Genomic DNA, 13,336 nt, shown 5'->3' with positions numbered 1-13,336 from the left:
ACTTGAACGATAAGTAGATGTATCAAATCAGCTTTGGCCAGAAATGATACATCAGAAGCTCATTCAAGTAAAGCCATTTTAGTTTTGTAAAACATTATTTGATCCTTATTAACTAACTACGTAATTACAAAACCAATTATTTAGTAGCAAACCACCAGAAGCTAAATTTTAGTTCACATTAAACAACATAAAATAATGAGGTTTCGAGTGAGATCTCGACTCAGTTATGAGGTCTCGAGTGAGATCTCGAGTCAAGTCTTGACTAATCTTGTAACATTATGAGGTCTCGACTCATCAATGGTCTCGAGTCGCAACCTCAGTGTCTCGAGTCGTAATCATGGTCTCGACTACTGTGTTTTATGAGATCTCGAGTGCTGGATGAGATCTCGAGTTGCAACCATGGTCTCGAGTTGTGAAGATTGAAGCCCTTTGTCGAAACCTCAGTGGTCTCGAGTCGAAAACTTATGGTCTCGAGTCGAAATCGTTGTCTCGAGTTGTAAATATTTGAGAACACTTATGATTTCGAGTTGAGACCTTGTGGTCTTGAGTCGAGATCTTGGTCTCGACTCGTTAAAATTGATCTCGAAACTCCTGTTACAGCTGTTAATGTAAGAAGTAACTGAAAATTCGAATTCTTAGGGATTTTGAGATATGGTTTCCTGTTTTAGTGATGATCTAATTTTATCAAAATATTTCGAAAATTTTATCTGATTATCAATTAACAGTTTTCGAATAAACTTAGATGATAAAATTGGATCAAAACAGGAAAAACACTCAATAATTCTAATTACATTCCAAAACATAAAGGAATTTTCGAATTTTCTAAGAACACATGATGAACCCTAAAAAATAAAAACATGATTCTGGAACCCGAAACCTGAAAATTAATGTTTCTATACAGATTTCGGACATAAAAAAAAAATTAACCCATTTGAAAATGGACGAAAATAAGGAGCATCTTTACATGAAAATTTGGTGGACCATGAAAGTGCATCAAGTCCACGTAAAGTTTGGAATGTGGGACTTTGAAATCGCCATTATATATAAATTAAACCTTTGGAATAACTAATCTACTTCAGAATAGAATATTATATATCCTTTTCGTTTACCTATTCTGAGCCTATAGAAGAACATTAGACGAAAAGAAAAGTAATATATATAATATTCCATTGTTTACCTTTTCTTTGAATTTTTTATTAAGTTGTTAAAATTCTGTTTTCCAGATTTCAATCCCAGAATAATGGATACGAAAACAGAACTGATTAATCAACATATGCTCTGATACCACATGTTGATCAATTCTATTTAGACATAATGGAAAACATATAAACATACCTGATTGCAACAGTACAGGCCAGCAGAGAATCTAGATGGAGACGCAGCAATAAGGTTTGACATGATTGTCATCTTGGTCCGGTTCCTCCTTAGGGTGCAATCTAATGATGGTGATAATGAAAACCGAATAAGGGAGTTCGACTATGGAGATGGAGGTCGATATTGATGTTATGATTATTAGGTTATGTGCACCCAACAGGAAACCCTAATTAGTTAATAAGGGTAATTTGGCCCATCAACAATTACCAACTAATTATTTAATAGGATTGTTATATATTTTGATCCATATAATGTAAATGATTATAATGACTACTAGATTAAATATAACATAAAATATATTTAATCTTACATAATCAGCCAGATGGAAACATTGCATCAAAAGTTCTCAAATTTTAGATTTTAACATTTCTAGGTTCACATTCTACAAAGTCTTATTTTGAGGAAACCGCAATATACAATAATGTGAAGTTGTAGTCACTAAAATTACAAAATTTAATTATTATACTAGGTATGTTTAATTTGGTTTGGTAATCTTACAAAAGGTTGATAATGGTGAGTTTTTCTGCATATAAGTTTAGTATAATTTTTGTTTATTTCTTTTTATTTAGTTCTTAGTTATTTATTATAATAAGGACACTTTATCAGAAGTTAAAACAATTTATTCTTTATATAATTTTGTTTATTTCTTTTTATTTAGATCTTAGTTATTTATTGTTTCTTATTTACATACACATATATTTAAACCATGATCAAATAAAAGAGATTTTACAATGAGAAAATATTATTTATTAAAAAATTTAATCTTTGATTTTTAGTTTTCTACCGAATTGAATAGAAAAATACGAGAACCACATAAACACATATGCATATGAAATTCTCTCTCTCTCTCTCTCTCTTTTTTTTGAACAACAACAACAAAACTTTATTGAACCAAAAAACAAAAGACACGACACATAGCAAGATGCTATACATCGCATCTTTTCAACTCAAGAGTACAATCAAGATAAAATTACATCAAGATAAAACCAAATCTAGGGTACAATTATAAGGCGCTAAAGTAAATTGTTCCAAAATGAGAAATTCCTCCATTCGTTCCACGTTAATCCAGTATGCCTTGTTCTTAACATTATCTAGTCGAACGATTCTTCCTTTTTTTTCTTCCACCAGCATGCCCGGGTTTGTGAGTAATGGAATATCGTTTATGTAAATATAGATATGATCATGTTATTATCTTTGTAATTATTTATTCCCTAAAATAAGGGATTGTATCTTGTATTTATATTGAGGTACCAATGAGAGAGGAACTCAATTGAGCCATATCATTCTTCATGGTATCAAGAGCCTAACCCTAACACTAATTTTTTTTTCCTCACCCTCTCTCTCTCGCAATCGGCTCCTCTCCTCCATCGGCCGATCATGACTTCCTCACCCATCCACCCTGCTGTCACAGTTAATAACATCAAGAACTTCATCCCTCTGATTCTTGATAGTCAAACCGAACACTACAACACATGGGCTGAATTATTCGTCCTTCACTGTAAATCCTATGATGTTTTTGATCACTTGCAAGCTCGCGACACCGGCACCTCCTCTTCCACTGAAAAAGACAAAGAGAAAGAAAAAGAAACGGTCCCCAAACATACTTATCTTGAGTCATGGGAATGTATAGATTCCATTGTTCTCCAATGGATCTACGATACCATATCTCAGATCTCATGCACACCATAATGATCATCAACACCACTGCATACGACGCTTGGTGTCGACTTAAAAATCTTTTTCTTGACAACCAAGCGGCTCGTACCATCACCATCCAAAACAAATTTTTCAACACACGCCTTGACCAATTTTCTACTATGGCCGAATACTGTCAACACATGAAGCTGCTTTATGATCAACTCACAAGTCTCGGGTCCACCGTCTCCGAGAACCAACTGGTCCTCCAGATCCTCACCGGCTTAACGGATCAGTATGAGAGCATCTCTCTCATACTCTAGTAGACACTGCCTCTTCCAGATTTTTACAACACTCGGTCGCGTCTATGCCAAGTTGAAGAACGAAAAATTGTACAAGCGAAGCTCTCGGCCCAATCGGTCGGTACTGCCCTTCACGCCGCTACGGAACCTACTCGTGCATCTCCTGACACCCGTAATCACACCCGAACCGACAACCATGCTAAATGTGGACGCGGTCGAGTCGTGGCCGCGGCCGCTCCTCCTACGGTCGCGGACGCTATCAGCAACAATCCCACTATTCGCCTCACTATTGGCCGCCTCCACCATGGAATGGGCCTTCACCTCAGCAGCCCATGAACCCTTGGGCCCAATGGACTCCATGTAACAACTCTCATTTAAAGTATTAATTTTTAATTTAGTTTATCCAATGGGAAACCTTAATTGAGACCCCCAAGTAATACGGCATGACCCCTGAAATTTTCAGAACAATTGGAACTAGGATCAGGGCCCCTAAAACTCAGGGTGGGGGGTATTCCCTAATTGGTATTATCTACACAGTTTGTTGTAGAAATTGAATTTCGTCGAACCGCTGACTTAGCTAGGCTAGGAATACACGAGGCTACCTACCCTAGAAGTGCACCCGTCGCGCCACGCGACAGCCTGTCACGCCACGCGACAGGGACAACTTTTCAGTATATATTCCAGGGGTTGGCACTTGCATGGCTGCGTTGGTTCGACGTTCAAATTCGTTTCCTACACTGAGTTATACTCTATTTCGTTCAAAAACACACAAACACGAATCTCTGCTACGACAACAGGGTAATAACTGAATCACTGCTACGATACAATGTCCGATTGATTGAAACCAATCCGATGGATGTTTAAGTGCTGCCCAAATCCGGGCTATACTTTTTCATTCGTCGTGAGGGTTTTGATTTCGTGAGCTTATCGTAAATGTTGTATTAAGTTGCTAACCTAGTTTCATATGCATTATTATTTTAATTCGGTTATCAGGCTTATCAGTAGGCTAAACTCTGCCCAACTAAACTTGCAATGTGAGTCATTCTCTTTTTATTAACAATGTTTTACAATACTCCAATTATTTTCAAAGTTATAGTTACAGGGATTAAGTCGTGGTTATCTTGAATCACTGGCAAGTGGGGTATTGTGCACATTACTAATCTCTCACGGTTAGGTTCATAAACTAACAGTGATAATTATCACTACTTGGGTGAAAGGACCCAATGGTGGTATGACCATCGTCACCAGGGTGTGACACGGCGCCAGATAAAAATAAGATAGTAGCCATTGTAATCGCTCTTATGCTGTAATTCATAGCTATGTGTCGTTTTATCAAATTCGAGTGACTCGCCAGTATTTCCCCGCTGATAAATTATTTTTAAAATATGTTTCAGGTGACCTACTATGAATCAAGGAAAAGTGCTACGGAGCACTAATAAAGCTTGAAGTTGTGGCTCGGTTAAATAAATAAACATGTTTTGTAAAACAGGAAATTTCCTCGTGAAATTCCTCTATTGTAAATTACAGGGTTTGTCCCAAATTATGAAATAAAATAATTGGGAATTTTCAAGTTTTAAAAGATGCTGTTAAAATTCCACTGCCAACATAATAATTACCATGGGTTTCTGTCCCGCGGCTCCTGAAACGGGTAAAACCGGGCCGGGGGCCGTGACAGAAAAAGGTGGTATCAGAGCCACTGATTTAAGCCAATTAAGTATTTAGAAATACTTAATTTTTTCCTCCATTCTGTGATTTTGTGAAAATTTACTTTAAGTAAAATTTTAATTTAAATTTGTGTGTGTTTCTTCATATGTGCTAACAGCATGAATGAACTGTCGGAGGCACTCCGAAACTTTACTATCCATAGCACTGATATGGATACTACCCGCACTTTCACTGGCTACCAGGCTGATATTGAAGAGCCAATGGTATTCCAGGCCCAACCCCAGGAGAAACCAAAGACGAAAAAGAGAAGAAGACTTGTAGGCTGGAGGCGTATGCGTGGGAAGAAACCAGCGGTACAGAAAGTTAAAAAGACTGAGGATCCCAAGGATAAAGGCAAAGAAAAGGAGATCGGGGAAAGTTCAGGGCAAGCCCAGGAAATGCCATCATGGGAGGAGCTGGATCGTAAACTGGCACTTAGTGACCTCATCGGACCTGCCGATGAAAACCTCTTTAATTACCCAGTTGAATCACAACTTCCAGTTAATCTAGAGCCTGCTATCCCAGATCCCATTGTCAACCCCCGACCTCTACCAGGAGAGCTGGAAGAATGGTGGACCACTGACTGGCAATTTCAGAATCTCGTAAATAACACTAACACTTTTTCCCCCCAGTTTGACCCCGAACCTGCACCAAACCCACCTATGAGCACTGAGAACTTGGCTGAACTCCGCCACTATGGCGAGGAGCTGGTGGATGCAGAAAATCGAATCCGAGAAATGGGGGAACAGATCTCATGGAAATACGACGAGAGGGAGCGTCGTTTATGAGACGCCAGTTGGTTGGGGTTGCATGGTGATGTGGTTATGTGTTTAATAATAATAAAATAATAAATAATAAAAATATAATCTTGTAAAATAACTTAAAATAAAACTTTTGTAAGATAACTGGTGTGTACGGATGCATACTAAAATATATAAAATATGACAGTCGCAAGGTGACAATTTTGGCTATACATGTTTATGTGTGTGATTGCTTTATTATGTTTGGTTGTTAATTATTTGGTTTGGTTATTAATTATTTGGTGCCAATAAATTTGTTAATTATTATTCAGATGGAAAACGCGGAAAACCAACTAGTTAATGAAGTTAATCAATCGGAACATAATAATGAGGATCATTTCCTAAATCGGCAAGATATAGAAAACATCGTCGCTCAGGAAATAGCCAATGCTATCCTGGCAATCGTCGCTGCTATTAAAAGTCCTGTTGAGCCTTCACAAGCCAACCCTAGTAAACGCACGTGCGACAATAATTTTAGTAACAGTGTTAATGGAGGCGGCATCAATGAGAATAATGTGGTTCAAACCCCAGTACTCAAGAAAATGAAAGTTGCAACACCTGGTTGCACTTATAAGGAATTTCTTGCCTGTAAACCAGCCGAATTTGCAGGCAATGAAGGGGCGACAGCCGCACTGCGTTGGTTAGAGAAAACTCAAGCAGTAATTAAAATAAGTAAATGCGCAGAGGAAGACATAGTTATGTATGCTTCTCACCTTTTCAAGGAAGAGGCATTAGAGTGGTGGAATACGGTATTGCAAGCCAAGGGAAGTGACATGCTTATGCCATGAATTGGGAAGAATTTAGACAATTGATGGAAAGAAAATTATGTCCCGAATATGAAAAAGAACAAATGGCAAACAAGTTCCTGAGCCACCGAATGGTGGATGTTGACTGTCGAGGGTATACTTCGAAATTCTTCGAATATGCCAGAATTGTGCCAACTCTGGCCTCGCCAGAGCCGGTACTTATTTCTCGCTACATTTGGGGTTTGACTAGTGAGATTCGTGATATCGTCAAAGCTGCAATACCCCGCACGATTGACGATGCGGTGGAGTTAGCCAACACCTTGACCGACGGACTGGTACGCACGAGAGAAGAAAATCAGAAGAAGGAAGTGGTCCAAAAGATTACCCAAGGATTTCGTGTGGGTAATAGTAGTAATTTCAAGAAAAAGGGAACCGGGCAATCTTCCACTGGTCCATTTTGAAGTACCTGCAAAAGAAAGCATTTTGGAAAATGTAAAGGGTGTTGCAATTTCTGCAAAATTCCAAGGCATCAAGAAGAAGATTGCAGGAGGAAGAAATCAACAATATGCTTCAACTGTAGAGAAGCTGGACATTTTAGACCAAACTGTCCTAAACTGGTCAAACCAGCGGACAACAAGGCCAAACCAGCTGAAGGAACTCATAAAAAGAACGCAAGAGCCTTTCAGCTAACTACTCAAGAAGCAGAACTCATTCTAGATGTGATAGCTGGTACGTTCCTAGTTCATGACGTTTATGCAAAAGTATTATTTGACTCTGGTGCAAACCAAAGTTTTATAAATACTTTATTCTGCCAAGCTCTTAACCTACCTTAACTAACCTTAGACAAATTTTTACGGTAGAAACGGCAGATGGGAATTCTGTTAACATAGATAAGGTCTTGCGAGAAGAAAAGATAGAACTCTTAGGCCATAAATTTTCTGCAAACCTGTTACCTATGAATTTAGCCGGATTCGATGGTGTGTTAGGAATGGATTGGTTAGTAGCCAACCATGCTCGAATCCTCTGTGATAAGAATTCCATAGAAATTTATACACTCACAGGAGAAGTAGTGATGATTACAGGAGATAAGCTACGTAAGCCGATGAAGTTCATTTCTGTAATGAAAGTTGCTAGTTATGAACGAAAGCAAGGAATAATGTATATGATTTCGGTAATCATTAGCACTAAGAGTAAGGAACTCAAAGAAATTCCTGTAGTATCCGAATACCCGGATGTATTTCCGGAAGAGTTACCAGGATTACCTCCAGATAGGGAAGTAGAATTTAGAATTCATCTAATTCCTGGTGTGACAACCCTCACCAAATCAGGTATCCGTGCGAACAAATTACTATTTAATTACTGCTTAATTACTGTGCTTGCATACAATTGTGGATAAACTGCTACTTGAATACTGATACATACACATATTTGCATCATACTTTATTAACTGTCACTCCATTATTTAGATACAGAACTTTAGTGACAAACTTGATGCACAAAAGCACAGTAGCACAATGAACGGATAACCCAGTAAACGTGCTGACATAGCCAGCACCAGGCAGACACTGTCTCTAAGGCCAGTATGAGCCAGAAATAGTTTACTATAGACCGATGGGCAAAGCGAACGAACGATACAGACATTGGAGGATATGCTGAGAGCATGTGTTATGGATTTGGGCGGTAGCTGGGATAAACATTTACCATTGGTCGAATTTTAATACAATAACAGCTACCACACCAGTATTGGTGCCGCGCCATTTGAAGCTTTATATGGCCGCAAGTACAGATCACCGCTTTGTTGGTCTGATGCAGGTGATAAACAATTGGTTGGTCCTGATGTAGTCTAGGAAACCACGGATAAGATTGCACAGATCCGAGATCGCATCAAGGCGGCCCGCGATTGTCAGAAATGTTATGCGGACTGAAGAAGGAAGCCTCTAGAGTTTGAGGTAGGTGATATGGTTTTGTTGAAAGTATCACCCTGGAAGGGTGTGGCACGCTTCGGGAAGCGTGGAAAGTTGAATCCGCGGTATATTGGTCCATTCAGAATTCTGGAAAGAATTGGGTTAGTAGCGTACAAGCTGGACTTACCTGCCGAACTGAACAGTGTTCACGATACGTTTCATGTATCAAATTTAAAGAAAAGTCAAACGCAAGATACTGTTGTTATTCCCGCAGACGAGATTCATATTGACGACACGCTCTATTTTGTCGAAGAACCGGTTGAGGTTACGGATTGGAAAGTGAACAAAACCCGCCGGAGCAGTGTCAAACTCGTCAAGGTTCGTTGGAATGCAAGACATGGTCCAGAATACACCTGGGAGCGTGAGGACCGAATGAAAGAAAAGTACCCCCACTTATTTCCGAAGACCCCTGCAACTAGAAGCAGAACTTAAAATTTCGGGACGAAATTTTTCTAACGGGGGGAGAATGTGACAACCCTCACCAAATCAGGTATCCGTACGAACAAATTACTATTTAATTACTGCTTAATTACTGTGCTTGCATACAATTGTGGATAAACTGCTACTTGAATACTAATACATACACATATTTGCATCATACTTTATTAACTGTCACTCAATTATTTACATACAGAACTTTAGTGACAAACTTGATGCACAAAAGCACAGTAGCACAATGAACGGATAACCCAGTAAATGTGCTGACATAGCCAGCACCAGGCAGACACTGTCTCTAAGGCCAGTATGAGCCAGAAATAGTTTACTACACCTGTAGGGAGTGTAGGGAAGTGAGGATTGTAGAACTGCGTCACTAGGTAATAGTTATAGTGACCGGATGTGCCAAAAATATGATTTAGACACAAAATTCTGCACTTTAATATAAAAATTCAGCATTTTAGCTAACTAGTAAAGTGCAAAAACATGGGAAAATAATACTAGACACTTTCCAAAGTGTCGGGAATTCATTATGTCACTAAAAATAATAATAAAGACACTTTAAAGCTTTGTTTGACACTTTAACGGATCAGTATCCAACCGAACAACCGGACTTAACCCGGGACATAAAAATATTGTCATTGACACTGTTTTTCTTTTTCTGGGCCAGTTAGGGTCCCCGAATACCCTAACACCCGTTATAACTTACAACACACATAACACACTAATTAGACTTCTAACTAAACTAGACTCTCACTAATCATCTAGTTGGAATTCAACCATGGACACCCCCCCCCCCCAACGATTTTGGTCCCATGAGGGGACATATCCTCACACTTTATGATCATTATATTGCTTATGTTCTATATCTAGAAGACATGTTATCCTTTGGGTAATTAGTGTTGTTGGATTATATAAGGAACCATAGGATCACTTCTCATATTCATTTCACCACAACAAAGTTCAACTCTCTCCTCTCCTCCTCTTGATTCTCGGCCGAACACCAAGCCCACACCCACCATCATTTTCGAGTTTGATCAAGGCATTCTACATACATTCAAAGGTGAAGGAGTTCATACGAGGAAGCTTGGTGCTTACGGATTGCCAAGGACCTCACCACAACGCTATTAACCACCCATTTTTCGTCTAGTTTCTTCCCTAGCCTCGAGCTAGTAGTAAGTGCTTCTAATCACCTTCTTGATCTTGTCTAAAGTGGTTAATAAGATGATTTGTCGGATTAAAATCATGAACATATAAGATCAAAGTTTAAAGTCAACTAAAAATGATGAACATGGTGGTTAATGAATGAATATTAGTGTAAAACTCTTGGATCTTGTTTTGTTATGATTCTTTTATGTTGTTTGATGCTAGTAGTAGTTCGGATCGTCATCTAACCCGGCTAAGTCATGTTCATGGAACATGAACTAGTGTATGTTAAAGTATGAAAGTGATTAGATGATGAACACTACCACTTATGAACATGAACTTGTGTAAAAGTGATTTTTCTTGTAAAATGAAGCTCAAAATTAGTAGATCTAAAGATCTACAAGCGGTATTTCGAAGAACCAAGTGTAAAATGAAATCATGTTTAGAAGCCGGATCTTTCTTAAAACAAAGGTGTTTTTGTGAATAAACTAGTGTGTAGACACTTATGTAACAAAAAGTTTTACCAAAGAAATATGTTCGTACCTTTTGACCAAGAAGTTGTAAACTTACACTTTCATTAAAAATAAGATTTTCAAGACACCGATTTCATCTACAAAGATAGAAAGATCTACTAAAAATAATGGAAGGTTACTACACACTTTTACATAACCCACAAGTTCATGTGTTTGCGATTTACGTGTATTTTTGACTAGTTTGATGTTGGAATATTGTTTGTTGATGTTGGGAAAATTGTAGATTGAGTTTTGAAAAGAAAATGATACGCTTGTAAGCGTGGCCACCTCCAATTACAGGGGAAACTCTGGCGAAATTTTTCCAGAAAATAACACTTAGAATTATCTTCATGACAAGTGCTTAAAAATATCTTTTTAACTTGTTTCCAAACAAACTTCGCCATGAATTTTTATTTCAAAACTCCCAAGTGTCGGAGGTGGGATTTTCATAAATAAGACTTGTTAAATATATATTTAGTATATATTTTTCGTAGTAACACTTGTGTGATTTTTATGATTAATTTGTGAACTATACAAATATTATTTTTAGAGTAAAAATAATATAACTCGTATACACTGAAAAGTAACAACTCCAAAATAATACGAACGCCTTCATAATATTTAAGTTACACCGGTATTATTATTATTACCACCCGAACTTTAGCTGTAACTTACGTATTTTCAGAAAAATACTCTTAAACGCGTATTTTGATAAAAGTATTATTTGGGAAAATCATATGGAATAAAATATAATATTTTTGAGAAAAATATTTATACTTTGGAGATAGAGTGAAAATATATTTTTAAGTATGACTTAATAATATATTTTTGGAATTACAAGAAAACACATGTATTAAAACCCCCATCCTTGGGAAGGAATATAATTAATACATAATTACAAAGTGTAAACACGAAATAGTTGTCTAACTATTTCCCAAAAACTTAAACCTTAAGCTAAGGCACGGCCGTCCGTCTAATAGAAGTTAGTACGTGTAGGTCGTCGCATAGCAGGCTGACTGGGAGATTTCTTGTTAGAGACGCACTACAGTGAGTTCATGTCCCCCTTTTCTCTTAACTGTTTTCAGTTTTCTAAACTGCGGTGGTGAAATACATGTTACTATGATTACGAGTACTTTTACACATGGTATGATTAGCGTAAGGAGGGTTACTACTTAGATCATGTGAGTGGGTAGGCGGGAACTAAAGGCCATTAATCCTCAGTATAGGACCAAGGGACAGTAGCGGTAGATCTATCTGGGTGTAGCGAGCCCAGCCCCAGGCCCAACAATACGGACCTCGGGGTGACTTTGTGCCCGACGCAAAAATCTGCTAGGTTTGAGTCTTCCTACTGCACTTCACACATATCAATGGCCTTGCAAACCATTGGTGATCTCTTTATTTCCTTATTTGCTACATACCAAGATTTTTATACTTACAAAGGTTTTACATACTCACTACACATGAACTCGCTCAACATTTTTTGTTGATTTTTCCAACTTACATGTATTTCAGGGAACTAAGGATCTGGCACGGTATGCTACGTTTCCACGCTGCGTTAGAGTTATGGGATCAACCTCGTTTAGGGATTGCGACTTTTACCTGGACGAGTCGCAAGTCTTAAACGGTGTTTAATTTATGTTGTGGTTGTGTCTTAAGAACAATGTTTTTATTTTGTAGTGTTGTAAACTCGATGCATGTGTCTGCATTTTAAAACAATGTTGTGGTATTTTGTTTTTAAGACTTTAATCAATGGATGATCTGCATGGTTTTACTTTCATATAGCTTTGTTGTGATTAAGCTATGGTATTAAGAAGTCACACCAAATTAACCCACGCTTCCGCAAAGCCAGGGTGTGACACCTGGAACTATACCCATAGCTAAAGCCCCCTACCGGCTAGCACCTACTGAGATATTAGAACTAAAAAAGCAGTTAGATGAATTGCTAGGTAAAGGATTCATACAACCTAGTTCTTCCCCTTGGGGAGCTCCAGTGTTGTTTGTAAAGAAGAAATATGGATCAATGCGAATGTGTATTGATTATAGGGAATTAAATAAGGTTACAATTAAGAATCGATACCCATTACCTAGGATTGATGATCTTTTTGATCAATTGCAAGGAGCTAGATACTTCTCTAAGATAGATTTACGCTCCGGATACCATCAGTTGAAAGTACAAGAAGAAGACATACCTAAAACCGCTTTCAGAACTAGGTATGGTCACTACGAGCTTACAGTTATGCCATTTGGGTTAACAAATGCTCCTGCAGCATTTATGGATATGATGAATAGGATCTGTAAACCGTATTTGGATAAATTCGTAATTGTCTTCATCGACGATATACTTATTTATTCCAAAAGTCAGGAAGAGCATTGTGAACATTTACGAGCACTCTTAACTTTGTTAAGAAAAGAAAAGCTTTACGCCAAATTCTCGAAGTGTGAATTTTGGCTTCAGGAGGTGCAATTTTTAGGACACATGGTGAATCACGAAGGTATTCACGTAGATCCATCCAAAATAGAAGCAATCACCAAATGGAAGGTTCCGCAGTCAGCCGCAGAAGTTAGAAGTTTTCTAGGATTAGCTGGGTACTATAGGCGTTTCATTAAAGATTTTTCTAAGATAGTTGTGCCATTGACTAAGCTAACCTGTAAAGCAGTAAAGTTTGAATGGGGACCCAGGCAAGAAGAGGCTTTTAAGGTTTTAAAGCAAAGATTAAC

The sequence above is a fragment of the Helianthus annuus genome, chromosome 17 (assembly GCF_002127325.2).
Source record: "Helianthus annuus cultivar XRQ/B chromosome 17, HanXRQr2.0-SUNRISE, whole genome shotgun sequence".
Taxonomy (NCBI): Eukaryota; Viridiplantae; Streptophyta; class Magnoliopsida; order Asterales; family Asteraceae; genus Helianthus; species Helianthus annuus.
This window is presented reverse-complemented; position numbering follows the sequence as displayed.